Source organism: Bombus flavifrons, chromosome 9, assembly GCF_040668555.2.
Source record: "Bombus flavifrons isolate JBK064 chromosome 9, iyBomFlav1_principal, whole genome shotgun sequence".
Lineage (NCBI taxonomy): Eukaryota > Metazoa > Arthropoda > Insecta > Hymenoptera > Apidae > Bombus > Bombus flavifrons.
The window spans coordinates 67,965-94,808 of record NC_138450.1 but is presented as its reverse complement, the minus strand read 5'-3'; the positions used below and the strand labels follow the sequence as shown (position 1 = coordinate 94,808).

General features: G+C 40.7%; 1 long non-coding RNA gene across 1 annotated transcript in view; it reads right to left on the bottom strand.

Moving 5' to 3' along the window:
• Positions 1 to 24,102, bottom strand: part of LOC138183059 (uncharacterized) — an 88,965-nt gene extending 64,863 nt beyond the window's left edge. The window contains exon 1 of the long non-coding RNA XR_011173974.1: positions 24,060 to 24,102. This is a non-coding gene — a long non-coding RNA (uncharacterized LOC138183059). The remainder of the gene's footprint in view (positions 1 to 24,059) is intronic.
• Between the last annotated feature and the right edge of the window lie 2,742 nt (positions 24,103 to 26,844).

Below are 26,844 nucleotides of genomic sequence, written 5' to 3'. Positions count from 1 at the left end.
AGTAAAAGGAGCGCTTAAACGTCGAAATATCTCAAACGGGAAGGAAATGACGGTCAGTTTTCTTCAAAATCGACGAAATCATCGAGATTTGCGAGCTGTTCCGCTTGTTTCGACGGTTAAACGGTTGTTTATTACATTCTGCACGCAAAAAGGAGTAAAAGGAGCGCTTAAACGTCGAAATATCTCAAACGGGAAGGAAATGACGGTCAGTTTACATCAAAATCGACGAAATCATCGAGATTTGCGAGCTGTTCCGCTTGTTTCGACGGTTAAACGGTTGTTTATTACATTCTGCACGTAAAAAGGAGTAAAAGGAGCGCTTAAACGTCGAAATATCTCCAGCGGGAAGGAAATGACGGTCAGTTTTCATCAAAATCGACGAAATCATCGAGATTTGCGAGCTGTTCCGCTTGTTTCGACGGTTAAACGGCTGTTTATTACATTCTGCACGTAAAAAGGAGTAAAAGGAGCGCTTAAACGTCGAAATATCTCAAACGGGAAGGAAATGACGGTCAGTTTTCTTCAAAATCGACGAAATCATCGAGATTTGCGAGCTGTTCCGCTTGTTTCGACGGTTAAACGGTTGTTTATTACATTCTGCACGTAAAAAGGAGTAAAAGGAGCGCTTAAACGTCGAAATATCTCAAACGGGAAGGAAATGACGGTCAGTTTACATCAAAATCGACGAAATCATCGAGATTTGCGAGCTGTTCCGCTTGTTTCGACGGTTAAACGGTTGTTTATTACATTCTGCACGTAAAAAGGAGTAAAAGGAGCGCTTAAACGTCGAAATATCTCAAACGGGAAGGAAATGACGGTCAGTTTTCTTCAAAATCGACGAAATCATCGAGATTTGCGAGCTGTTCCGCTTGTTTCGACGGTTAAACGGTTGTTTATTACATTCTGCACGCAAAAAGGAGTAAAAGGAGCGCTTAAACGTCGAAATATCTCAAACGGGAAGGAAATGACGGTCAGTTTACATCAAAATCGACGAAATCATCGAGATTTGCGAGCTGTTCCGCTTGTTTCGACGGTTAAACGGTTGTTTATTACATTCTGCACGTAAAAAGGAGTAAAAGGAGCGCTTAAACGTCGAAATATCTCCAGCGGGAAGGAAATGACGGTCAGTTTTCATCAAAATCGACGAAATCATCGAGATTTGCGAGCTGTTCCGCTTGTTTCGACGGTTAAACGGCTGTTTATTACATTCTGCACGTAAAAAGGAGTAAAAGGAGCGCTTAAACGTCGAAATATCTCAAACGGGAAGGAAATGACGGTCAGTTTTCTTCAAAATCGACGAAATCATCGAGATTTGCGAGCTGTTCCGCTTGTTTCGACGGTTAAACGGTTGTTTATTACATTCTGCTCGTAAAAAGGAGTAAAAAGAGCGCTTAATTTCGAAATATCTCAAACGGGAAGGAAATGACGGTCAGTTTTCATCAAAATCGACGAAATCATCGAGATTTGCGAGCTGTTCCGCTTGTTTCGACGGTTAAACGGTTGTTTATTACATTCTGCACGTAAAAAGGAGTAAAAGGAGCGCTTAAACGTCGAAATATCTCAAACGGGAAGGAAATGACGGTCAGTTTTCTTCAAAATCGACGAAATCAACGAGATTTGCGAGCTGTTCCGCTTGTTTCGACGGTTAAACGGTTGTTTATTACATTCTGCACGTAAAAAGGAGTAAAAGGAGCGCTTAAACGTCGAAATATCTCAAACGGGAAGGAAATGACGGTCAGTTTTCTTCAAAATCGACGAAATCATCGAGATTTCCGAGCTGTTCCGCTTGTTTCGACGGTTAAACGGTTGTTTATTACATTCTGCACGCAAAAAGGAGTAAAAGGAGCGCTTAAACGTCGAAATATCTCAAACGGGAAGGAAATGACGGTCAGTTTACATCAAAATCGACGAAATCATCGAGATTTGCGAGCTGTTCCGCTTGTTTCGACGGTTAAACGGTTGTTTATTACATTCTGCACGTAAAAAGGAGTAAAAGGAGCGCTTAAACGTCGAAATATCTCCAGCGGGAAGGAAATGACGGTCAGTTTTCATCAAAATCGACGAAATCATCGAGATTTGCGAGCTGTTCCGCTTGTTTCGACGGTTAAACGGCTGTTTATTACATTCTGCACGTAAAAAGGAGTAAAAGGAGCGCTTAAACGTCGAAATATCTCAAACGGGAAGGAAATGACGGTCAGTTTTCTTCAAAATCGACGAAATCATCGAGATTTGCGAGCTGTTCCGCTTGTTTCGACGGTTAAACGGTTGTTTATTACATTCTGCTCGTAAAAAGGAGTAAAAAGAGCGCTTAATTTCGAAATATCTCAAACGGGAAGGAAATGACGGTCAGTTTTCATCAAAATCGACGAAATCATCGAGATTTGCGAGCTGTTCCGCTTGTTTCGACGGTTAAACGGTTGTTTATTACATTCTGCACGTAAAAAGGAGTAAAAGGAGCGCTTAAACGTCGAAATATCTCAAACGGGAAGGAAATGACGGTCAGTTTTCTTCAAAATCGACGAAATCAACGAGATTTGCGAGCTGTTCCGCTTGTTTCGACGGTTAAACGGTTGTTTATTACATTCTGCACGTAAAAAGGAGTAAAAGGAGCGCTTAAACGTCGAAATATCTCAAACGGGAAGGAAATGACGGTCAGTTTTCTTCAAAATCGACGAAATCATCGAGATTTCCGAGCTGTTCCGCTTGTTTCGACGGTTAAACGGTTGTGCGTTGCATTCTGCACGTAAAAAGGAGTAAAAGGAGCGCTTAAACGTCGAAATATCTCAAACGGGAAGGAAATGACGGTCAGTTTTCTTCAAAATCGACGAAATCATCGAGATTTTCGAGCTGTTCCGCTTGTTTCGACGGTTAAACGGTTGTTTATTACATTCTGCACGTAAAAAGGAGTAAAAGGAGCGCTTAAACGTCGAAATATCTCAAACGGGAAGGAAATGACGGTCAGTTTACATCAAAATCGACGAAATCATCGAGATTTGCGAGCTGTTCCGCTTGTTTCGACGGTTAAACGGTTGTTTATTACATTCTGCACGTAAAAAGGAGTAAAAGGAGCGCTTAAACGTCGAAATATCTCCAGCGGGAAGGAAATGACGGTCAGTTTTCATCAAAATCGACGAAATCATCGAGATTTGCGAGCTGTTCCGCTTGTTTCGACGGTTAAACGGCTGTTTATTACATTCTGCACGTAAAAAGGAGTAAAAGGAGCGCTTAAACGTCGAAATATCTCAAACGGGAAGGAAATGACGGTCAGTTTTCTTCAAAATCGACGAAATCATCGAGATTTGCGAGCTGTTCCGCTTGTTTCGACGGTTAAACGGTTGTTTATTACATTCTGCACGTAAAAAGGAGTAAAAAGAGCGCTTAATCGTCGAAATATCTCAAACGGGAAGGAAATGACGGTCAGTTTTCATCAAAATCGACGAAATCATCGAGATTTGCGAGCTGTTCCGCTTGTTTCGACGGTTAAACGGTTGTTTATTACATTCTGCACGTAAAAAGGAGTAAAAAGAGCGCTTAAACGTCGAAATATCTCAAACGGGAAGGAAATGACGGTCAGTTTTCATCAAAATCGACGAAATCATCGAGATTTGCGAGCTGTTCCGCTTGTTTCGACGGTTAAACGGTTGTTTATTACATTCTGCACGTAAAAAGGAGTAAAAGGAGCGCTTAAACGTCGAAATATCTCAAACGGGAAGGAAATGACGGTCAGTTTTCTTCAAAATCGACGAAATCAACGAGATTTGCGAGCTGTTCCGCTTGTTTCGACGGTTAAACGGTTGTTTATTACATTCTGCACGTAAAAAGGAGTAAAAGGAGCGCTTAAACGTCGAAATATCTCAAACGGGAAGGAAATGACGGTCAGTTTTCTTCAAAATCGACGAAATCATCGAGATTTGCGAGCTGTTCCGCTTGTTTCGACGGTTAAACGGTTGTGCGTTGCATTCTGCACGTAAAAAGGAGTAAAAGGAGCGCTTAAACGTCTAAATATCTCAAACGGGAAGGAAAATGACGGTCAGTTTTCTTCAAAATCGACGAAATCATCGAGATTATCGAGCTGTTCCGCTTGTTTCGACGGTTAAACGGTTGTTTATTACATTCTGCACGTAAAAAGGAGTAAAAGGAGCGCTTAAACGTCGAAATATCTCAAACGGGAAGGAAATGACGGTCAGTTTACATCAAAATCGACGAAATCATCGAGATTTGCGAGCTGTTCCGCTTGTTTCGACGGTTTTAAACGGTTGTTTATTACATTCTGCACGTAAAAAGGAGTAAAAGGAGCGCTTAAACGTCGAAATATCTCCAGCGGGAAGGAAATGACGGTCAGTTTTCATCAAAATCGACGAAATCATCGAGATTTGCGAGCTGTTCCGCTTGTTTCGACGGTTAAACGGCTGTTTATTACATTCTGCACGTAAAGGAGTAAAAGGAGCGCTTAAACGTCGAAATATCTCAAACGGGAAGGAAATGACGGTCAGTTTACATCAAAATCGACGAAATCATCGAGATTTGCGAGCTGTTCCGCTTGTTTCGACGGTTAAACGGTTGTGTATTACATTCTGCACGTAAAAAGGAGTAAAAAGAGCGCTTAATCGTCGAAATATCTCAAACGGGAAGGAAATGACGGTCAGTTTTCATCAAAATCGACGAAATCATCGAGATTTGCGAGCTGTTCCGCTTGTTTCGACGGTTAAACGGTTGTTTATTACATTCTGCACGTAAAAAGGAGTAAAAGGAGCGCTTAAACGTCGAAATATCTCAAACGGGAAGGAAATGACGGTCAGTTTCTTCAAAATCGACGAAATCATCGAGATTTGCGAGCTGTTCCGCTTGTTTCGACGGTTAAACGGTTGTGCGTTGCATTCTGCACGTAAAAAGGAGTAAAAGGAGCGCTTAAACGTCTAAATATCTCAAACGGGAAGGAAATGACGGTCAGTTTTCTTCAAAATCGACGAAATCATCGAGATTATCGAGCTGTTCCGCTTGTTTCGACGGTTAAACGGTTGTTTATTACATTCTGCACGTAAAAAGGAGTAAAAGGAGCGCTTAAACGTCGAAATATCTCAAACGGGAAGGAAATGACGGTCAGTTTACATCAAAATCGACGAAATCATCGAGATTTGCGAGCTGTTCCGCTTGTTTCGACGGTTAAACGGTTGTTTATTACATTCTGCACGTAAAAAGGAGTAAAAGGAGCGCTTAAACGTCGAAATATCTCCAGCGGGAAGGAAATGACGGTCAGTTTTCATCAAAATCGACGAAATCATCGAGATTTGCGAGCTGTTCCGCTTGTTTCGACGGTTAAACGGCTGTTTATTACATTCTGCACGTAAAAAGGAGTAAAAGGAGCGCTTAAACGTCGAAATATCTCAAACGGGAAGGAAATGACGGTCAGTTTACATCAAAATCGACGAAATCATCGAGATTTGCGAGCTGTTCCGCTTGTTTCGACGGTTAAACGGTTGTGTATTACATTCTGCACGTAAAAAGGAGTAAAAAGAGCGCTTAATCGTCGAAATATCTCAAACGGGAAGGAAATGACGGTCAGTTTTCATCAAAATCGACGAAATCATCGAGATTTGCGAGCTGTTCCGCTTGTATCGACGGTTAAACGGTTGTTTATTACATTCTGCACGTAAAAAGGAGTAAAAGGAGCGCTTAAACGTCGAAATATCTCAAACGGGAAGGAAATGACGGTCAGTTTTCTTCAAAATCGACGAAATCATCGAGATTTGCGAGCTGTTCCGCTTGTTTCGACGGTTAAACGGTTGTTTATTACATTCTGCACGTAAAAAGGAGTAAAAGGAGCGCTTAAACGTCGAAATATCTCAAACGGGAAGGAAATGACGGTCAGTTTACATCAAAATCGACGAAATCATCGAGATTTGCGAGCTGTTCCGCTTGTTTCGACGGTTAAACGGTTGTTTATTACATTCTGCACGTAAAAAGGAGTAAAAGGAGCGCTTAAACGTCGAAATATCTCAAACGGGAAGGAAATGACGGTCAGTTTACATCAAAATCGACGAAATCATCGAGATTTGCGAGCTGTTCCGCTTGTTTCGACGGTTAAACGGTTGTTTATTACATTCTGCACGTAAAAAGGAGTAAAAGGAGCGCTTAAACGTCGAAATATCTCCAGCGGGAAGGAAATGACGGTCAGTTTTCATCAAAATCGACGAAATCATCGAGATTTGCGAGCTGTTCCGCTTGTTTCGACGGTTTAAACGGCTGTTTATTACATTCTGCACGTAAAAAGGAGTAAAAGGAGCGCTTAAACGTCGAAATATCTCAAACGGGAAGGAAATGACGGTCAGTTTACATCAAAATCGACGAAATCATCGAGATTTGCGAGCTGTTCCGCTTGTTTCGACGGTTTAAACGGTTGTGTATTACATTCTGCACGTAAAAAGGAGTAAAAAGAGCGCTTAATCGTCGAAATATCTCAAACGGGAAGGAAATGACGGTCAGTTTTCATCAAAATCGACGAAATCATCGAGATTTGCGAGCTGTTCCGCTTGTTTCGACGGTTAAACGGTTGTTTATTACATTCTGCACGTAAAAAGGAGTAAAAAGAGCGCTTAAACGTCGAAATATCTCAAACGGGAAGGAAATGACGGTCAGTTTTCATCAAAATCGACGAAATCATCGAGATTTGCGAGCTGTTCCGCTTGTTTCGACGGTTAAACGGTTGTTTATTACATTCTGCACGTAAAAAGGAGTAAAAAGAGCGCTTAAACGTCGAAATATCTCAAACGGGAAGGAAATGACGGTCAGTTTTCATCAAAATCGACGAAATCATCGAGATTTGCGAGCTGTTCCGCTTGTTTCGACGGTTAAACGGTTGTTTATTACATTCTGCACGTAAAAAGGAGTAAAAAGAGCGCTTAATCGTCGAAATATCTCAAACGGGAAGGAAATGACGGTCAGTTTTCATCAAAATCGACGAAATCATCGAGATTTGCGATCTGTTCCGCTTGTTTCGACGATTAAACTGTTGTGCATTGCATTCTGCACGTAAAAAGGAGTAAAAGGAGCGCTTAAACGTCGAAATATCTCAAACGGGAAGGAAATGACGGTCAGTTTTCATCAAAATCGACGAAATCATCGAGATTTGCGAGCTGTTCCGCTTGTTTCGACGGTTAAACGGTTGTGCGTTGCATTCTGCACGTAAAAAGGAGTAAAAGGAGCGCTTAAACGTCGAAATATCTCAAACGGGAAGGAAATGACGGTCAGTTTTCTTCAAAATCGACGAAATCATCGAGATTTGCGAGCTGTTCCGCTTGTTTCGACGGTTAAACGGTTGTGTATTACATTCTGCACGTAAAAAGGAGTAAAAAGAGCGCTTAATCGTCGAAATATCTCAAACGGGAAGGAAATGACGGTCAGTTTTCATCAAAATCGACGAAATCATCGAGATTCGCGAGCTGTTCCGCTTGTTTCGACGGTTAAACGGTTGTTTATTACATTCTGCACGTAAAAAGGAGTAAAAGGAGCGCTTAAACGTCGAAATATCTCAAACGGGAAGGAAATGACGGTCAGTTTACATCAAAATCGACGAAATCATCGAGATTTGCGAGCTGTTCCGCTTGTTTCGACGGTTAAACGGTTGTTTATTACATTCTGCACGTAAAAAGGAGTAAAAGGAGCGCTTAAACGTCGAAATATCTCCAGCGGGAAGGAAATGACGGTCAGTTTTCATCAAAATCGACGAAATCATCGAGATTTGCGAGCTGTTCCGCTTGTTTCGACGGTTAAACGGCTGTTTATTACATTCTGCACGTAAAAAGGAGTAAAAGGAGCGCTTAAACGTCGAAATATCTCAAACGGGAAGGAAATGACGGTCAGTTTACATCAAAATCGACGAAATCATCGAGATTTGCGAGCTGTTCCGCTTGTTTCGACGGTTAAACGGTTGTGTATTACATTCTGCACGTAAAAAGGAGTAAAAAGAGCGCTTAATCGTCGAAATATCTCAAACGGGAAGGAAATGACGGTCAGTTTTCATCAAAATCGACGAAATCATCGAGATTTGCGAGCTGTTCCGCTTGTTTCGACGGTTAAACGGTTGTTTATTACATTCTGCACGTAAAAAGGAGTAAAAAGAGCGCTTAATCGTCGAAATATCTCAAACGGGAAAGGAAATGACGGTCAGTTTTCATCAAAATCGACGAAATCATCGAGATTTGCGAGCTGTTCCGCTTGTTTCGACGGTTAAACGGTTGTTTATTACATTCTGCACGTAAAAAGGAGTAAAAAGAGCGCTTAAACGTCGAAATATCTCAAACGGGAAGGAAATGACGGTCAGTTTTCATCAAAATCGACGAAATCATCGAGATTTGCGAGCTGTTCCGCTTGTTTCGACGGTTAAACGGTTGTTTATTACATTCTGCACGTAAAAAGGAGTAAAAAGAGCGCTTAAACGTCGAAATATCTCAAACGGGAAGGAAATGACGGTCAGTTTTCATCAAAATCGACGAAATCATCGAGATTTGCGAGCTGTTCCGCTTGTTTCGACGGTTAAACGGTTGTTTATTACATTCTGCACGTAAAAAGGAGTAAAAAGAGCGCTTAATCGTCGAAATATCTCAAACGGGAAGGAAATGACGGTCAGTTTTCATCAAAAACGACGAAATCATCGAGATTTGCGATCTGTTCCGCTTGTTTCGACGATTAAACTGTTGTGCATTGCATTCTGCACGTAAAAAGGAGTAAAAGGAGCGCTTAAACGTCGAAATATCTCAAACGGGAAGGAAATGACGGTCAGTTTTCATCAAAATCGACGAAATCATCGAGATTTGCGAGCTGTTCCGCTTGTTTCGACGGTTAAACGGTTGTGCGTTGCATTCTGCACGTAAAAAGGAGTAAAAGGAGCGCTTAAACGTCGAAATATCTCAAACGGGAAGGAAATGACGGTCAGTTTTCTTCAAAATCGACGAAATCATCGAGATTTGCGAGCTGTTCCGCTTGTTTCGACGGTTAAACGGTTGTGCGTTGCATTCTGCACGTAAAAAGGAGTAAAAGGAGCGCTTAAACGTCTAAATATCTCAAACGGGAAGGAAATGACGGTCAGTTTTCTTCAAAATCGACGAAATCATCGAGATTATCGAGCTGTTCCGCTTGTTTCGACGGTTAAACGGTTGTTTATTACATTCTGCACGTAAAAAGGAGTAAAAGGAGCGCTTAAACGTCGAAATATCGCAAACGGGAAGGAAATGACGGTCAGTTTACATCAAAATCGACGAAATCATCGAGATTTGCGAGCTGTTCCGCTTGTTTCGACGGTTAAACGGTTGTTTATTACATTCTGCACGTAAAAAGGAGTAAAAGGAGCGCTTAAACGTCGAAATATCTCCAGCGGGAAGGAAATGACGGTCAGTTTTCATCAAAATCGACGAAATCATCGAGATTTGCGAGCTGTTCCGCTTGTTTCGACGGTTAAACGGCTGTTTATTACATTCTGCACGTAAAAAGGAGTAAAAGGAGCGCTTAAACGTCGAAATATCTCAAACGGGAAGGAAATGACGGTCAGTTTACATCAAAATCGACGAAATCATCGAGATTTGCGAGCTGTTCCGCTTGTTTCGACGGTTAAACGGTTGTGTATTACATTCTGCACGTAAAAAGGAGTAAAAAGAGCGCTTAATCGTCGAAATATCTCAAACGGGAAGGAAATGACGGTCAGTTTTCATCAAAATCGACGAAATCATCGAGATTTGCGAGCTGTTCCGCTTGTTTCGACGGTTAAACGGTTGTTTATTACATTCTGCACGTAAAAAGGAGTAAAAAGAGCGCTTAAACGTCGAAATATCTCAAACGGGAAGGAAATGACGGTCAGTTTTCATCAAAATCGACGAAATCATCGAGATTTGCGAGCTGTTCCGCTTGTTTCGACGGTTAAACGGTTGTTTATTACATTCTGCACGTAAAAAGGAGTAAAAAGAGCGCTTAAACGTCGAAATATCTCAAACGGGAAGGAAATGACGGTCAGTTTTCATCAAAATCGACGAAATCATCGAGATTTGCGAGCTGTTCCGCTTGTTTCGACGGTTAAACGGTTGTTTATTACATTCTGCACGTAAAAAGGAGTAAAAAGAGCGCTTAATCGTCGAAATATCTCAAACGGGAAGGAAATGACGGTCAGTTTTCATCAAAATCGACGAAATCATCGAGATTTGCGATCTGTTCCGCTTGTTTCGACGATTAAACTGTTGTGCATTGCATTCTGCACGTAAAAAGGAGTAAAAGGAGCGCTTAAACGTCGAAATATCTCAAACGGGAAGGAAATGACGGTCAGTTTTCATCAAAATCGACGAAATCATCGAGATTTGCGAGCTGTTCCGCTTGTTTCGACGGTTAAACGGTTGTGCGTTGCATTCTGCACGTAAAAAGGAGTAAAAGGAGCGCTTAAACGTCGAAATATCTCAAACGGGAAGGAAATGACGGTCAGTTTTCTTCAAAATCGACGAAATCATCGAGATTTGCGAGCTGTTCCGCTTGTTTCGACGGTTAAACGGTTGTTTATTACATTCTGCACGTAAAAAGGAGTAAAAGGAGCGCTTAAACGTCGAAATATCTCAAACGGGAAGGAAATGACGGTCAGTTTACATCAAAATCGACGAAATCATCGAGATTTGCGAGCTGTTCCGCTTGTTTCGACGGTTAAACGGTGGTTTATTACATTCTGCACGTAAAAAGGAGTAAAAGGAGCGCTTAAACGTCGAAATATCTCAAACGGGAAGGAAATGACGGTCAGTTTACATCAAAATCGACGAAATCATCGAGATTTGCGAGCTGTTCCGCTTGTTTCGACGGTTAAACGGTTGTTTATTACATTCTGCACGTAAAAAGGAGTAAAAGGAGCGCTTAAACGTCGAAATATCTCCAGCGGGAAGGAAATGACGGTCAGTTTTCATCAAAATCGACGAAATCATCGAGATTTGCGAGCTGTTCCGCTTGTTTCGACGGTTAAACGGCTGTTTATTACATTCTGCACGTAAAAAGGAGTAAAAGGAGCGCTTAAACGTCGAAATATCTCAAACGGGAAGGAAATGACGGTCAGTTTACATCAAAATCGACGAAATCATCGAGATTTGCGAGCTGTTCCGCTTGTTTCGACGGTTAAACGGTTGTGTATTACATTCTGCACGTAAAAAGGAGTAAAAAGAGCGCTTAATCGTCGAAATATCTCAAACGGGAAGGAAATGACGGTCAGTTTTCATCAAAATCGACGAAATCATCGAGATTTGCGAGCTGTTCCGCTTGTTTCGACGGTTAAACGGTTGTTTATTACATTCTGCACGTAAAAAGGAGTAAAAAGAGCGCTTAAACGTCGAAATATCTCAAACGGGAAGGAAATGACGGTCAGTTTTCATCAAAATCGACGAAATCATCGAGATTTGCGAGCTGTTCCGCTTGTTTCGACGGTTAAACGGTTGTTTATTACATTCTGCACGTAAAAAGGAGTAAAAAGAGCGCTTAAACGTCGAAATATCTCAAACGGGAAGGAAATGACGGTCAGTTTTCATCAAAATCGACGAAATCATCGAGATTTGCGAGCTGTTCCGCTTGTTTCGACGGTTAAACGGTTGTTTATTACATTCTGCACGTAAAAAGGAGTAAAAACAGCGCTTAATCGTCGAAATATCTCAAACGGGAAGGAAATGACGGTCAGTTTTCATCAAAATCGACGAAATCATCGAGATTTGCGATCTGTTCCGCTTGTTTCGACGATTAAACTGTTGTGCATTGCATTCTGCACGTAAAAAGGAGTAAAAGGAGCGCTTAAACGTCGAAATATCTCAAACGGGAAGGAAATGACGGTCAGTTTTCATCAAAATCGACGAAATCATCGAGATTTGCGAGCTGTTCCGCTTGTTTCGACGGATAAACGGTTGTGCGTTGCATTCTGCACGTAAAAAGGAGTAAAAGGAGCGCTTAAAATTCGAAATATCTAAAACGGGAAGGAAATGACGGTCAGTTTTCTTCAAAATCGACGAAATCATCGAGATTTGCGAGCTGTTCCGCTTGTTTCGACGGTTAAACGGTTGTTTATTACATTCTGCACGTAAAAAGGAGTAAAAGGAGCGCTTAAACGTCGAAATATCTCAAACGGGAAGGAAATGACGGTCAGTTTACATCAAAATCGACGAAATCATCGAGATTTGCGAGCTGTTCCGCTTGTTTCGACGGTTAAACGGTGGTTTATTACATTCTGCACGTAAAAAGGAGTAAAAGGAGCGCTTAAACGTCGAAATATCTCAAACGGGAAGGAAATGACGGTCAGTTTACATCAAAATCGACGAAATCATCGAGATTTGCGAGCAGTTCCGCTTGTTTCGACGGTTAAACGGTTGTTTATTACATTCTGCACGTAAAAAGGAGTAATAGGAGCGCTTAAACGTCGAAATATCTCCAGCGGGAAGGAAATGACGGTCAGTTTTCATCAAAATCGACGAAATCATCGAGATTTGCGAGCTGTTCCGCTTGTTTCGACGGTTAAACGGCTGTTTATTACATTCTGCACGTAAAAAGGAGTAAAAGGAGCGCTTAAACGTCGAAATATCTCAAACGGGAAGGAAATGACGGTCAGTTTACATCAAAATCGACGAAATCATCGAGATTTGCGAGCTGTTCCGCTTGTTTCGACGGTTAAACGGTTGTGTATTACATTCTGCACGTAAAAAGGAGTAAAAAGAGCGCTTAATCGTCGAAATATCTCAAACGGGAAGGAAATGACGGTCAGTTTTCATCAAAATCGACGAAATCATCGAGATTTGCGATCTGTTCCGCTTGTTTCGACGATTAAACTGTTGTGCATTGCATTCTGCACGTAAAAAGGAGTAAAAGGAGCGCTTAAACGTCGAAATATCTCAAACGGGAAGGAAATGACGGTCAGTTTTCATCAAAATCGACGAAATCATCGAGATTTGCGAGCTGTTCCGCTTGTTTCGACGGTTAAACGGTTGTGCGTTGCATTCTGCACGTAAAAAGGAGTAAAAGGAGCGCTTAAACGTCGAAATATCTCAAACGGGAAGGAAATGACGGTCAGTTTTCTTCAAAATCGACGAAATCATCGAGATTTGCGAGCTGTTCCGCTTGTTTCGACGGTTAAACGGTTGTTTATTACATTCTGCACGTAAAAAGGAGTAAAAGGAGCGCTTAAACGTCGAAATATCTCAAACGGGAAGGAAATGACGGTCAGTTTACATCAAAATCGACGAAATCATCGAGATTTGCGAGCTGTTCCGCTTGTTTCGACGGTTAAACGGTTGTTTATTACATTCTGCACGTAAAAAGGAGTAAAAGGAGCGCTTAAACGTCGAAATATCTCAAACGGGAAGGAAATGACGGTCAGTTTTCGTCAAAATCGACGAAATCATCGAGATTTGCGAGCTGTTCCGCTTGTTTCGACGGTTAAACGGTTGTGCGTTGCATTCTGCACGTAAAAAGGAGTAAAAGGAGCGCTTAAACGTCGAAATATCTCAAACGGGAAGGAAATGACGGTCAGTTTTCTTCAAAATCGACGAAATCATCGAGATTTGCGAGCTGTTCCGCTTGTTTCGACTGTTAAACGGTTGTTTATTACATTCTGCACGTAAAAAGGAGTAAAAGGAGCGCTTAAACGTCGAAATATCTCAAACGGGAAGGAAATGACGGTCAGTTTACATCAAAATCGACGAAATCATCGAGATTTGCGAGCTGTTCCGCTTGTTTCGACGGTTAAACGGTTGTTTATTACATTCTGCACGTAAAAAGGAGTAAAAGGAGCGCTTAAACGTCGAAATATCTCAAACGGGAAGGAAATGACGGTCAGTTTTCTTCAAAATCGACGAAATCATCGAGATTTGCGAGCTGTTCCGCTTGTTTCGACGGTTAAACGGTTGTTTATTACATTCTGCACGCAAAAAGGAGTAAAAGGAGCGCTTAAACGTCGAAATATCTCAAACGGGAAGGAAATGACGGTCAGTTTACATCAAAATCGACGAAATCATCGAGATTTGCGAGCTGTTCCGCTTGTTTCGACGGTTAAACGGTTGTGTATTACATTCTGCACGTAAAAAGGAGTAAAAAGAGCGCTTAAACGTCGAAATATCTCAAACGGGAAGGAAATGACGGTCAGTTTTCATCAAAATCGACGAAATCATCGAGATTTGCGAGCTGATCCGCTTGTTTCGACGGTTAAACGGTTGTTTATTACATTCTGCACGTAAAAAGGAGTAAAAAGAGCGCTTAAACGTCGAAATATCTCAAACGGGAAGGAAATGACGGTCAGTTTTCATCAAAATCGACGAAATCATCGAGATTTGCGAGCTGTTCCGCTTGTTTCGACGGTTAAACGGTTGTTTATTACATTCTGCACGTAAAAAGGAGTAAAAAGAGCGCTTAAACGTCGAAATATCTCAAACGGGAAGGAAGTGACGGTCAGTTTTCATCAAAATCGACGAAATCATCGAGATTTGCGAGCTGTTCCGTTTGTTTCGACGGTTAAACGGTTGTTTATTACATTCTGCACGTAAAAAGGAGTAAAAAGAGCGCTTAAACGTCGAAATATCTCAAACGGGAAGGAAATGACTGTCAATTTTCACCAAAATCGACGGAATCATCGAGATTTGCGATCTGTTCCGCTTGTTTCGACGATTAAACTGTTGTGCATTGCATTCTGCACGTAAAAAGGAGTAAAAGGAGCGCTTGAACGTCGAAATATCTCAAACGGGAATGAAATGACGGTCAGTTTACATCAAAATCGACGAAATCATCGAGATTTGCGAGCTGTTCCGCTTGTTTCGACGCTTAAACGGTTGTTTATTACATTCTGCACGTAAAAGGAGTAAGAGGAGCGCTTAAACGTCGAAATATCTCAAACGGGAAGGAAATGACGGTCAGTTTTCATCAAAATCGACGAAATCATCGAGATTTGCGAGCTGTTCCGCTTGTTTCGACGGTTAAACGGTTGTGCGTTGCATTCTGCACGTAAAAAGGAGTAAAAGGAGCGCTTAAACGTCGAAATATCTCAAACGGGAAGGAAATGACGGTCAGTTTTCTTCAAAATCGACGAAATCATCGAGATTTGCGAGCTGTTCCGCTTGTTTCGACGGTTAAACGGTTGTTTATTACATTCTGCACGTAAAAAGGAGTAAAAAGAGCGCTTAAACGTCGAAATATCTCAAACGGGAAGGAAATGACGGTCAGTTTTCATCAAAATCGACGAAATCATCGAGATTTGCGAGCTGTTCCGCTTGTTTCGACGGTTAAACGGTTGTTTATTACATTCTGCACGTAAAAAGGAGTAAAAAGAGCGCTTAAACGTCGAAATATCTCAAACGGGAAGGAAATGACGGTCAGTTTTCATCAAAATCGACGAAATCATCGAGATTTGCGAGCTGTTCCGCTTGTTTCGACGGTTAAACGGTTGTTTATTACATTCTGCACGTAAAAAGGAGTAAAAACAGCGCTTAATCGTCGAAATATCTCAAACGGGAAGGAAATGACGGTCAGTTTTCATCAAAATCGACGAAATCATCGAGATTTGCGATCTGTTCCGCTTGTTTCGACGATTAAACTGTTGTGCATTGCATTCTGCACGTAAAAAGGAGTAAAAGGAGCGCTTAAACGTCGAAATATCTCAAACGGGAAGGAAATGACGGTCAGTTTTCATCAAAATCGACGAAATCATCGAGATTTGCGAGCTGTTCCGCTTGTTTCGACGGTTAAACGGTTGTGCGTTGCATTCTGCACGTAAAAAGGAGTAAAAGGAGCGCTTAAACGTCGAAATATCTCAATCGGGAAGGAAATGACGGTCAGTTTTCTTCAAAATCGACGAAATCATCGAGATTTGCGAGCTGTTCCGCTTGTTTCGACGGTTAAACGGTTGTTTATTACATTCTGCACGTAAAAAGGAGTAAAAGGAGCGCTTAAACGTCGAAATATCTCAAACGGGAAGGAAATGACGGTCAGTTTACATCAAAATCGACGAAATCATCGAGATTTGCGAGCTGATCCGCTTGTTTCGACGGTTAAACGGTTGTTTATTACATTCTGCACGTAAAAAGGAGTAAAAGGAGCGCTTAAACGTCGAAATATCTCAAACGGGAAGGAAATGACGGTCAGTTTTCGTCAAAATCGACGAAATCATCGAGATTTGCGAGCTGTTCCGCTTGTTTCGACGGTTAAACGGTTGTGCGTTGCATTCTGCACGTAAAAAGGAGTAAAAGGAGCGCTTAAACGTCGAAATATCTCAAACGGGAAGGAAATGACGGTCAGTTTTCTTCAAAATCGACGAAATCATCGAGATTTGCGAGCTGTTCCGCTTGTTTCGACTGTTAAACGGTTGTTTATTACATTCTGCACGTAAAAAGGAGTAAAAGGAGCGCTTAAACGTCGAAATATCTCAAACGGGAAGGAAATGACGGTCAGTTTACATCAAAATCGACGAAATCATCGAGATTTGCGAGCTGTTCCGCTTGTTTCGACGGTTAAACGGTTGTTTATTACATTCTGCACGTAAAAAGGAGTAAAAGGAGCGCTTAAACGTCGAAATATCTCAAACGGGAAGGAAATGACGGTCAGTTTTCTTCAAAATCGACGAAATCATCGAGATTTGCGAGCTGTTCCGCTTGTTTCGACGGTTAAACGGTTGTTTATTACATTCTGCACGCAAAAAGGAGTAAAAGGAGCGCTTAAACGTCGAAATATCTCAAACGGGAAGGAAATGACGGTCAGTTTACATCAAAATCGACGAAATCATCGAGATTTGCGAGCTGTTCCGCTTGTTTCGACGCTTAAACGGTTGTTTATTACATTCTGCACGTAAAAGGAGTAAGAGGAGCGCTTAAACGTCGAAATATCTCAAACGGGAAGGAAATGACGGTCAGTTTTCATCAAAATCGACGAAATCATCGAGATTTGCGAGCTGTTCCGCTTGTTTCGACGGTTAAACGGTTGTGCGTTGCATTCTGCACGTAAAAAGGAGTAAAAGGAGCGCTTAAACGTCGAAATATCTCAAACGGGAAGGAAATGACGGTCAGTTTTCTTCAAAATCGACGAAATCATCGAGATTTGCGAGCTGTTCCGCTTGTTTCGACGATTAAACTGTTGTGCATTGCATTCTGCACGTAAAAAGGAGTGAAATGAGCGCTTAAACGTCGAAATATCTCAAACGGGAAGGAAATGACGGTCAGTTTACATCAAAATCGACGAAATCATCGAGATTTGCGAGCTGTTCCGCTTGTTTCGACGGTTAAACGGTTGTTTATTACATTCTGCACGGAAAAAGGAGTAAAAAGAGCGCTTAAACGTCGAAATATCTCAAACGGGAAGGAAATGACGGTCAGTTTACATCAAAATCGACGAAATCATCGAGATTTGCGAGCTGTTCCGCTTGTTTCGACGGTTAAACGGTTGTTTATTACATTCTGCACGTAAAAAGGAGTAAAAAGAGCGCTTAAACGTCGAAATATCTCAAACGGGAAGGAAATGACTGTCAATTTTCACCAAAATCGACGGAATCATCGAGATTTGCGATCTGTTCCGCTTGTTTCGACGATTAAACTGTTGTGCATTGCATTCTGCACGTAAAAAGGAGTAAAAGGAGCGCTTGAACGTCGAAATATCTCAAACGGGAAGGAAATGACGGCCAGTTTTCATCAAAATCGACGAAATCATCGAGATTTGTGAGCTGTTCCGCTTGTTTCGACGGTTAAACGGTTGTTTATTACATTGTGCACGTAAAAAGGAGTAAAAAGAGCGCTTAATCGTCGAAATATCTCAAACGGGAAGGAAATGACGGTCAGTTTTCATCAAAATCGACGAAATCATCGAGATTTGCGAGCTGTTCCGCTTGTTTCGACGGTTAAACGGTTGTTTATTACATTCTGCACGTAAAAAGGAGTAAAAGGAGCGCTTAAACGTCGAAATATCTCAAACGGGAAGGAAATGACGGTCAGTTTTCTTCAAAATCGACGAAATCATCGGGATTTTCGAGCTGTTCCGCTTGTTTCGACGGTTAAACGGTTGTTTATTACATTCTGCACGTAAAAAGGAGTAAAAGGAGCGCTTAAACGTCGAAATATCTCAAACGGGAAGGAAATGACGGTCAGTTTTCTTCAAAATCGACGAAATCATCGGGATTTTCGAGCTGTTCCGCTTGTTTCGACGGTTAAACGGTTGTTTATTACATTCTGCACGTAAAAAGGAGTAAAAGGAGCGCTTAAACGTCGAAATATCTCAAACGGGAAGGAAATGACGGTCAGTTTACATCAAAATCGACGAAATCATCGAGATTTGCGAGCTGTTCCGCTTGTTTCGACGGTTAAACGGTTGTTTATTACATTCTGCACGTAAAAAGGAGTAAAAGGAGCGCATAAACGTCGAAATATCTCAAACGGGAAGGAAATGACGGTCAGTTTTCTTCAAAATCGACGAAATCATCGAGATTTGCGAGCTGTTCCGCTTGTTTCGACGGTTAAACGGTTGTTTATTACATTCTGCACGCAAAAAGGAGTAAAAGGAGCGCTTAAACGTCGAAATATCTCAAACGGGAAGGAAATGACGGTCAGTTTACATCAAAATCGACGAAATCATCGAGATTTGCGAGCTGTTCCGCTTGTTTCGACGGTTAAACGGTTGTGTATTACATTCTGCACGTAAAAAGGAGTAAAAAGAGCGCTTAAACGTCGAAATATCTCAAACGGGAAGGAAATGACGGTCAGTTTTCATCAAAATCGACGAAATCATCGAGATTTGCGAGCTGTTCCGCTTGTTTCGACGGTTAAACGGTTGTTTATTACATTCTGCACGTAAAAAGGAGTAAAAAGAGCGCTTAAACGTCGAAATATCTCAAACGGGAAGGAAATGACTGTCAGTTTTCACCAAAATCGACGGAATCATCGAGATTTGCGATCTGTTCCGCTTGTTTCGACGATTAAACTGTTGTGCATTGCATTCTGCACGTAAAAAGGAGTGAAATGAGCGCTTAAACCTCGAAATATCTCAAACGGGAAGGAAATGACTGTCAGTTTTCACCAAAATCGACGGAATCATCGAGATTTGCGATCTGTTCCGCTTGTTTCGACGATTAAACTGTTGTGCATTGCATTCTGCACGTAAAAAGGAGTAAAAGGAGCGCTTGAACGTCGAAATATCTCAAACGGGAAGGAAATGACGGTCAGTTTTCATCAAAATCGACGAAATCATCGAGATTTGCGAGCTGTTCCGTTTGTTTCGACGGTTAAACGGTTGTTTATTACATTCTGCACGTAAAAAGGAGTAAAAAGAGCGCTTAAACGTCGAAATATCACAAACGGGAAGGAAATGACTGTCAATTTTCACCAAAATCGACGGAATCATCGAGATTTGCGATCTGTTCCGCTTGTTTCGACGATTAAACTATTGTGCATTGCATTCTGCACGTAAAAAGGAGTAAAAGGAGCGCTTGAACGTCGAAATATCTCAAACGGGAAGGAAATGACGGTCAGTTTACATCAAAATCGACGAAATCATCGAGATTTGCGAGCTGCTCCGCTTGTTTCGACGGTTAAACGGTTGTGCGTTGCATTCTGCACGTAAAAAGGTGTAAAAGGAGCGCTTAAACGTCGAAATATCTCAAACGGGAAGGAAATGACGGTCAGTTTTCTTCAAAATCGACGAAATCATCGAGATTTGCGAGCTGTTCCGCTTGTTTCGACGGTTAAACGGTTGTTTATTACATTCTGCACGTAAAAAGGAGTAAAAGGAGCGCTTAAACGTCGAAATATCTCAAACGGGAAGGAAATGACGGTCAGTTCTCTTCAAAATCGACGAAATCATCGAGATTTGCGAGCTGTTCCGCTTGTTTCGACGGTTAAACGGTTGTGCGTTGCATTCTGCACGTAAAAAGGAGTAAAAGGAGCGCTTAAACGTCGAAATATCTCAAACGGGAAGGAAATGACGGTCAGTTTTCTTCAAAATCGACGAAATCATCGAGATTTGCGAGCTGTTCCGCTTGTTTCGACGGTTAAACGGTTGTTTATTGCATTCTGCACGTAAAAAGGAGTAAAAGGAGCGCTTAAACGTCGAAATATCTCAAACGGGAAGGAAATGACGGTCAGTTCTCTTCAAAATCGACGAAATCATCGAGATTTGCGAGCTGTTCCGCTTGTTTCGACGGTTAAACGGTTGTTTATTACATTCTGCACGCAAAAAGGAGTAAAAGGAGCGCTTAAACGTCGAAATATCTCAAACGGGAAGGAAATGACGGTCAGTTTACATCAAAATCGACGAAATCATCGAGATTTGCGAGCTGTTCCGCTCGTTTCGACGGTTAAACGGTTGTGTATTACATTCTGCACGTAAAAAGGAGTAAAAAGAGCGCTTAAACGTCGAAATATCTCAAACGGGAAGGAAATGACGGTCAGTTTTCATCAAAATCGACGAAATCATCGAGATTTGCGAGCTGTTCCGCTTGTTTCGACGGTTAAACGGTTGTTTATTACATTCTGCACGTAAATAGGAGTAAAAAGAGCGCTTAAACGTCTAAATATCTCAAACGGGAAGGAAGTGACGGTCAGTTTTCATCAAAATCGACGAAATCATCGAGATTTGCGAGCTGTTCCGTTTGTTTCGACGGTTAAACGGTTGTTTATTACATTCTGCACGTAAAAAGGAGTGAAATGAGCGCTTAAACGTCGAAATATCTCAAACGGGAAGGAAATGACGGTCAGTTTACATCAAAATCGACGAAATCATCGAGATTTGCGAGCTGTTCCGCTTGTTTCGACGGTTAAACGGTTGTTTATTACATTCTGCACGTAAAAAGGAGTAAAAGGAGCGCTTGAACGTCGAAATATCTCAAACGGGAAGGAAATGACGGTCAGTTTACATCAAAATCGACGAAATCATCGAGATTTGCGAGCTGTTCCGCTTGTTTCGTCGCTTAAACGGTTGTTTATTACATTCTGCACGTAAAAGGAGTAAGAGGAGCGCTTAAACGTCGAAATATCTCAAACGGGAAGGAAATGACGGTCAGTTTTCATCAAAATCGACGAAATCATCGAGATTTGCGAGCTGTTCCGCTTGTTTCGACGGTTAAACGGTTGTGCGTTGCATTCTGCACGTAAAAAGGAGTAAAAGGAGCGCTTAAACGTCGAAATATCTCAAACGGGAAGGAAATGACGGTCAGTTTTCTTCAAAATCGACGAAATCATCGAGATTTGCGAGCTGTTCCGCTTGTTTCGACGATTAAACTGTTGTGCATTGCATTCTGCACGTAAAAAGGAGTGAAATGAGCGCTTAAACGTCGAAATATCTCAAACGGGAAGGAAATGACGGTCAGTTTACATCAAAATCTACGAAATCATCGAGATTTGCGAGCTGTTCCGCTTGTTTCGACGGTTAAACGGTTGTTTATTACATTCTGCACGGAAAAAGGAGTAAAAAGAGCGCTTAAACGTCGAAATATCTCAAACGGGAAGGAAATGACGGTCAGTTTACATCAAAATCGACGAAATCATCGAGATTTGCGAGCTGTTCCGCTTGTTTCGACGGTTAAACGGTTGTTTATTACATTCTGCACGTAAAAAGGAGTAAAAAGAGCGCTTAAACGTCGAAATATCTCAAACGGGAAGGAAATGACGGTCAGTTTTCTTCAAAATCGACGAAATCATCGAGATTTGCGAGCTGTTCCGCTTGTTTCGACGATTAAACTGTTGTGCATTGCATTCTGCACGTAAAAAGGAGTGAAATGAGCGCTTAAACCTCGAAATATCTCAAACGGGAAGGAAATGACTGTCAGTTTTCACCAAAATCGACGGAATCATCGAGATTTGCGATCTGTTCCGCTTGTTTCGACGATTAAACTGTTGTGCATTGCATTCTGCACGTAAAAAGGAGTAAAAGGAGCGCTTGAACGTCGAAATATCTCAAACGGGAAGGAAATGACGGTCAGTTTTCATCAAAATCGACGAAATCATCGAGAGTTGCGAGCTGTTCCGCTTGTTTCGACGGTTAAACGGTTGTTTATTACATTCTGCACGTAAAAAGGAGTAGAAAGAGCGCTTAAACGTCGAAATATCTCAAACGGGAAGGAAATGACGGCCAGTTTTCATCAAAATCGACGAAATCATCGAGATTTGTGAGCTGTTCCGCTTGTTTCGACGGTTAAACGGTTGTTTATTACATTCTGCACGTAAAAAGGAGTAAAAAGAGCGCTTAATCGTCGAAATATCTCAAACGGGAAGGAAATGACGGTCAGTTTTCATCAAAATCGACGAAATCATCGAGATTTGCGAGCTGTTCCGCTTGTTTCGACGGTTAAACGGTTGTTTATTACATTCTGCACGTAAAAAGGAGTAAAAGGAGCGCTTAAACGTCGAAATATCTCAAACGGGAAGGAAATGACGGTCAGTTTACATCAAAATCGACGAAATCATCGAGATTTGCGAGCTGTTCCGCTTGTTTCGACGGTTAAACGGTTGTTTATTACATTCTGCACGTAAAAAGGAGTAAAAGGAGCGCTTCAACGTCGAAATATCTCCAGCGGGAAGGAAATGACGGTCAGTTTTCATCAAAATCGACGAAATCATCGAGATTTGCGAGCTGTTCCGCTTGTTTCGACGGTTAAACGGTTGTTTATTACATTCTGCACGTAAAAAGGAGTAAAAGGAGCGCTTAAACGTCGAAATATCTCAAACGGGAAGGAAATGACGGTCAGTTTTCATCAAAATCGACGAAATCATCGAGAGTTGCGAGCTGTTCCGCTTGTTTCGACGGTTAAACGGTTGTTTATTACATTCTGCACGTAAAAAGGAGTAGAAAGAGCGCTTAAACGTCGAAATATCTCAAACGGGAAGGAAATGACGGCCAGTTTTCATCAAAATCGACGAAATCATCGAGATTTGTGAGCTGTTCCGCTTGTTTCGACGGTTAAACGGTTGTTTATTACATTCTGCACGTAAAAAGGAGTAAAAAGAGCGCTTAATCGTCGAAATATCTCAAACGGGAAGGAAATGACGGTCAGTTTTCATCAAAATCGACGAAATCATCGAGATTTGCGAGCTGTTCCGCTTGTTTCGACGGTTAAACGGTTGTTTATTACATTCTGCACGTAAAAAGGAGTAAAAGGAGCGCTTAAACGTCGAAATATCTCAAACGGGAAGGAAATGACGGTCAGTTTACATCAAAATCGACGAAATCATCGAGATTTGCGAGCTGTTCCGCTTGTTTCGACGGTTAAACGGTTGTGTATTACATTCTGCACGTAAAAAGGAGTAAAAAGAGCGCTTAAACGTCGAAATATCTCAAACGGGAAGGAAATGACGGTCAGTTTTCATCAAAATCGACGAAATCATCGAGATTTGCGAGCTGTTCCGCTTGTTTCGACGGTTAAACGGTTGTTTATTACATTCTGCACGTAAAAAGGAGTAAAAAGAGCGCTTAAACGTCGAAATATCTCAAACGGGAAGGAAATGACGGTCAGTTTTCATCAAAATCGACGAAATCATCGAGATTTGCGAGCTGTTCCGCTTGTTTCGACGGTTAAACGGTTGTTTATTACATTGTTACATTCCTGTTTGTTTGAATTGATTTTAAACCGTTGAATTCGCAAGATTTTTTTTTTTTTTTTATTTGTTTTAATTTTTATTTGTTTTTTGTGTTTGTTTTAATTTATTTTGTTTTGTTCTAATTTAATTTAATTCAATTTAGTTCGATTTAGTTGAGTTTCGTCAGGAGGGGAAAACTTACACGATATAATTATATTTAAGATATTGAATCAAGGTTTTCGATTAAAATCTATTTCTAAGTTGAAAGTTTATTGTTACGTACTTGTTTAAAGTCAATTCAAAGTTTTGATTTTAATTTAATCTGAAGGGAAAGATTTAAATTTAATTGACTGTATAAGAAATATTTCTCACACGGTAGTTGCTGCCACCAGAAACAGTCTGAGGACTGTTTCGAATAGAAAAATTTCCTTGTACTTATTTTCGAAATAATCTATTGATAAATTAATTACTTATGGATAGCGTTGACTAGTGTTAGGCTACTGATAAATAATTTCCACGTTTTCGGCTAACCTGCTATGTGCAGGGATACTCGCACGGGAGAGGATTAAAGTTGAATAAAAATAAGTATTCGATTTGGTCGCACGGAATTTATCTAAACTTCAGTATAGAATTATTTAGAATCATATATATATATATATATATATGTGTATGTATATATCTGTATGTAGGAATTATTTGAGAGTTCGGTTCAATTTCGTTGTACAGAATTTATTTAGATTTGAATATGGAATTATTCAAGTTGTTATATATATATATATATATATATAGCGTTTTAGGGACGGTAAAACAAGAGTGTTCGCGTTAATGGATTGGTTAAGACTTTGAATTTTCCTCGTTTGATGCAAATTTTATCTTTACGTTTCCTTCTCCTCCTCTCTTAATTTCGCCAATGGATCTATCATTGAACTGGACCTTAGTTCATTTGTTAGGGTGATTTTTTTACCGTTTCGATTTTCTTGCCTTCCGAATTGAGTGTTCACGAGAAAGTGATTTCAATGATCCTCTCTGTGTGGGGTTCGTGTGATTTCGCAAACCTTGCCCAAAGATGGGCAGTATTTTGCCAGCAGTGGGAGGAGGAATGCGAAGATCAATAGATGGTTCGATAGTCGAAACACCGTTATCCACAACCCAACACAGCGAATGATCCTTTGGTTAAGATTCAGAAGGGAATTATTCTATTTTTATAATCATATACAACGATGGCAAGAATGAAAATATCGGTCAATTAGATCTAATTTGATAGTCTTCTCTGCGTAAGACTCGTGTGATTTCGCAAGCCTTGCCCAAAGACGGGCAATGTTTTGCCAACAGTGGGAGGAGGAATGCGAAGATCAATGAGTGTTTCAGTAATTGAAGACACCGTTTTCGCAAGCCTACGCAGCGAATGACCCTTTGTTTATTCTCAAAATTGAAACGAAATTGAATGTATTAATTGATGATAAGTAAATCGGATTCGGTTCCTGGATGTGGCGAAGTTACTAGAGAAGAAGAAAATTTTATAAAATTGAGACTCTTACCTTGTTCCGTCAGGGGCCATCGGCTCGTAATAGTCGTCGGTGAAATTTTTTTTATTTGGTTTAATTATTCGACTCAGGTATAATTATTATTAGAACTTTAGTTTATTTATTTTTGATTAGAAATACACTCTGAATAAGCTTGCGGCTTATTTATTCGGATAAACGTCGCGGGTATAAATATATTTATTTATAAGGATGTTTTTAAATCTCGCCAATGAAATGAACACTTAGAAAGATTTCTAACTTAATTTGTGACTTAAACTGAGCAATTAATAAGAGACCGTCGAGGTGCAATGCGCGATAGACGACAATATATTTTATGGCGTAACGTAGAATTGACAATATAATAATAAGCCGAAACGTAACGTACAATTAACGACAAAGTAATGGACTGAAACGTAACGTATAATTCGCGACAGAATAATGGACGATGTTCTGTGTTGCTGCGTTTATTTATAATAACATCCCCCACAGGGTGGCGGTCAACTGGTGGTTCGCTTCCGTGGGAATCGGGATGCTGCAGTTTGGGGTTCCCGAACTCGTACGTGAGAGAATGCAAATTCTGTAATCGTTGATGTCTCCTTTGCTTCGTTATCTTGTCTTTTAACTTCCAGATTCCCATCGCGGGTACGTGAGAAAATGCAAAAATCTGTATTTCGACTTAGTTCCCATCGGTTCTATTTTCTGCTGAGGTAGCGTCTAGGAGGCTTGGCGCTTTCCATGCTGGTCTAGTCTTTTCTCGAGAATTTTTATGTTAATACTGTGGGAGTAATTTTTGTTCTTCGGCGCGTGGAAGGGCCGGTGGCTAGAGTCTCATTATTATATCGACACTTGCTCCGGCAACACGCGCGATCCGCCACTCTCCCGCAATAAGGATTTCTTCTGATTTATCTTCCGTGAGTTTGGTTTTGAAGAATATTTCCATGCTATGGTTGCTTCCGGGATTTAATTTGATTTTCGATATTTGCTGTTTTCGTGGTTTTGATCTCTTTTCCTATTTTGTTGTTTCAGCGCAAGAGAAAGTGGGATTCCGAAGAACCGTGTGTGATTCCGAACGATGTATTCAGCGCATGACGCGTTGGCAGTTCCATCCTGAAGCTTCTTGATTTCGATTTGCCGCTTTGGATATACCCCGTTCATATGTTAGTTATATATATATATATATATATATATATATATATATATATATTTATTTATTTATACATTTTAAATATATTTGTTTAGTTTTATATTTTCTTTTTACTCGATTATATATATATATATATATATATTTTTTATACAAAGTAATTTTCGCATAATAAAATTGTTAACAATGTGTTTTATGATTCATTTCTCGCGGCTGATTTCCACCAATCCCCGGCCTTCCTGTCCCGTGTCTTTATTTATTGCTACCTCGGCACGACGTTCCATTTTGTATTAAATATTTATTTTCGCTGTTCTTTCCTTTTCCTTTTCTTTTCTTTTTTTTTATCGAAAGTATAATTTTGTTATTATTATTTTTTGTAACACGTACGAATCAGTCCACGCATGTTTCAAAATGGCCGCCCGCGAATGTCCCTCGCATACAGTGACTTCTATTGATCTCGGATCTATTTATCGATTATGTGTAAATCTTGTTTCGGCGTTTTGACGTATAGTTGAATTGAGAAATATTGTATTTTGTATTTATCTAATGTGTATAATTATTGCGTGTGTTCCGACATGCGCGTATAAATCTAACATGGCTGCTCGCAAATGTCATCAGTGAGGTTACAGTGGCGGGTTTTTAGTTTTATCGA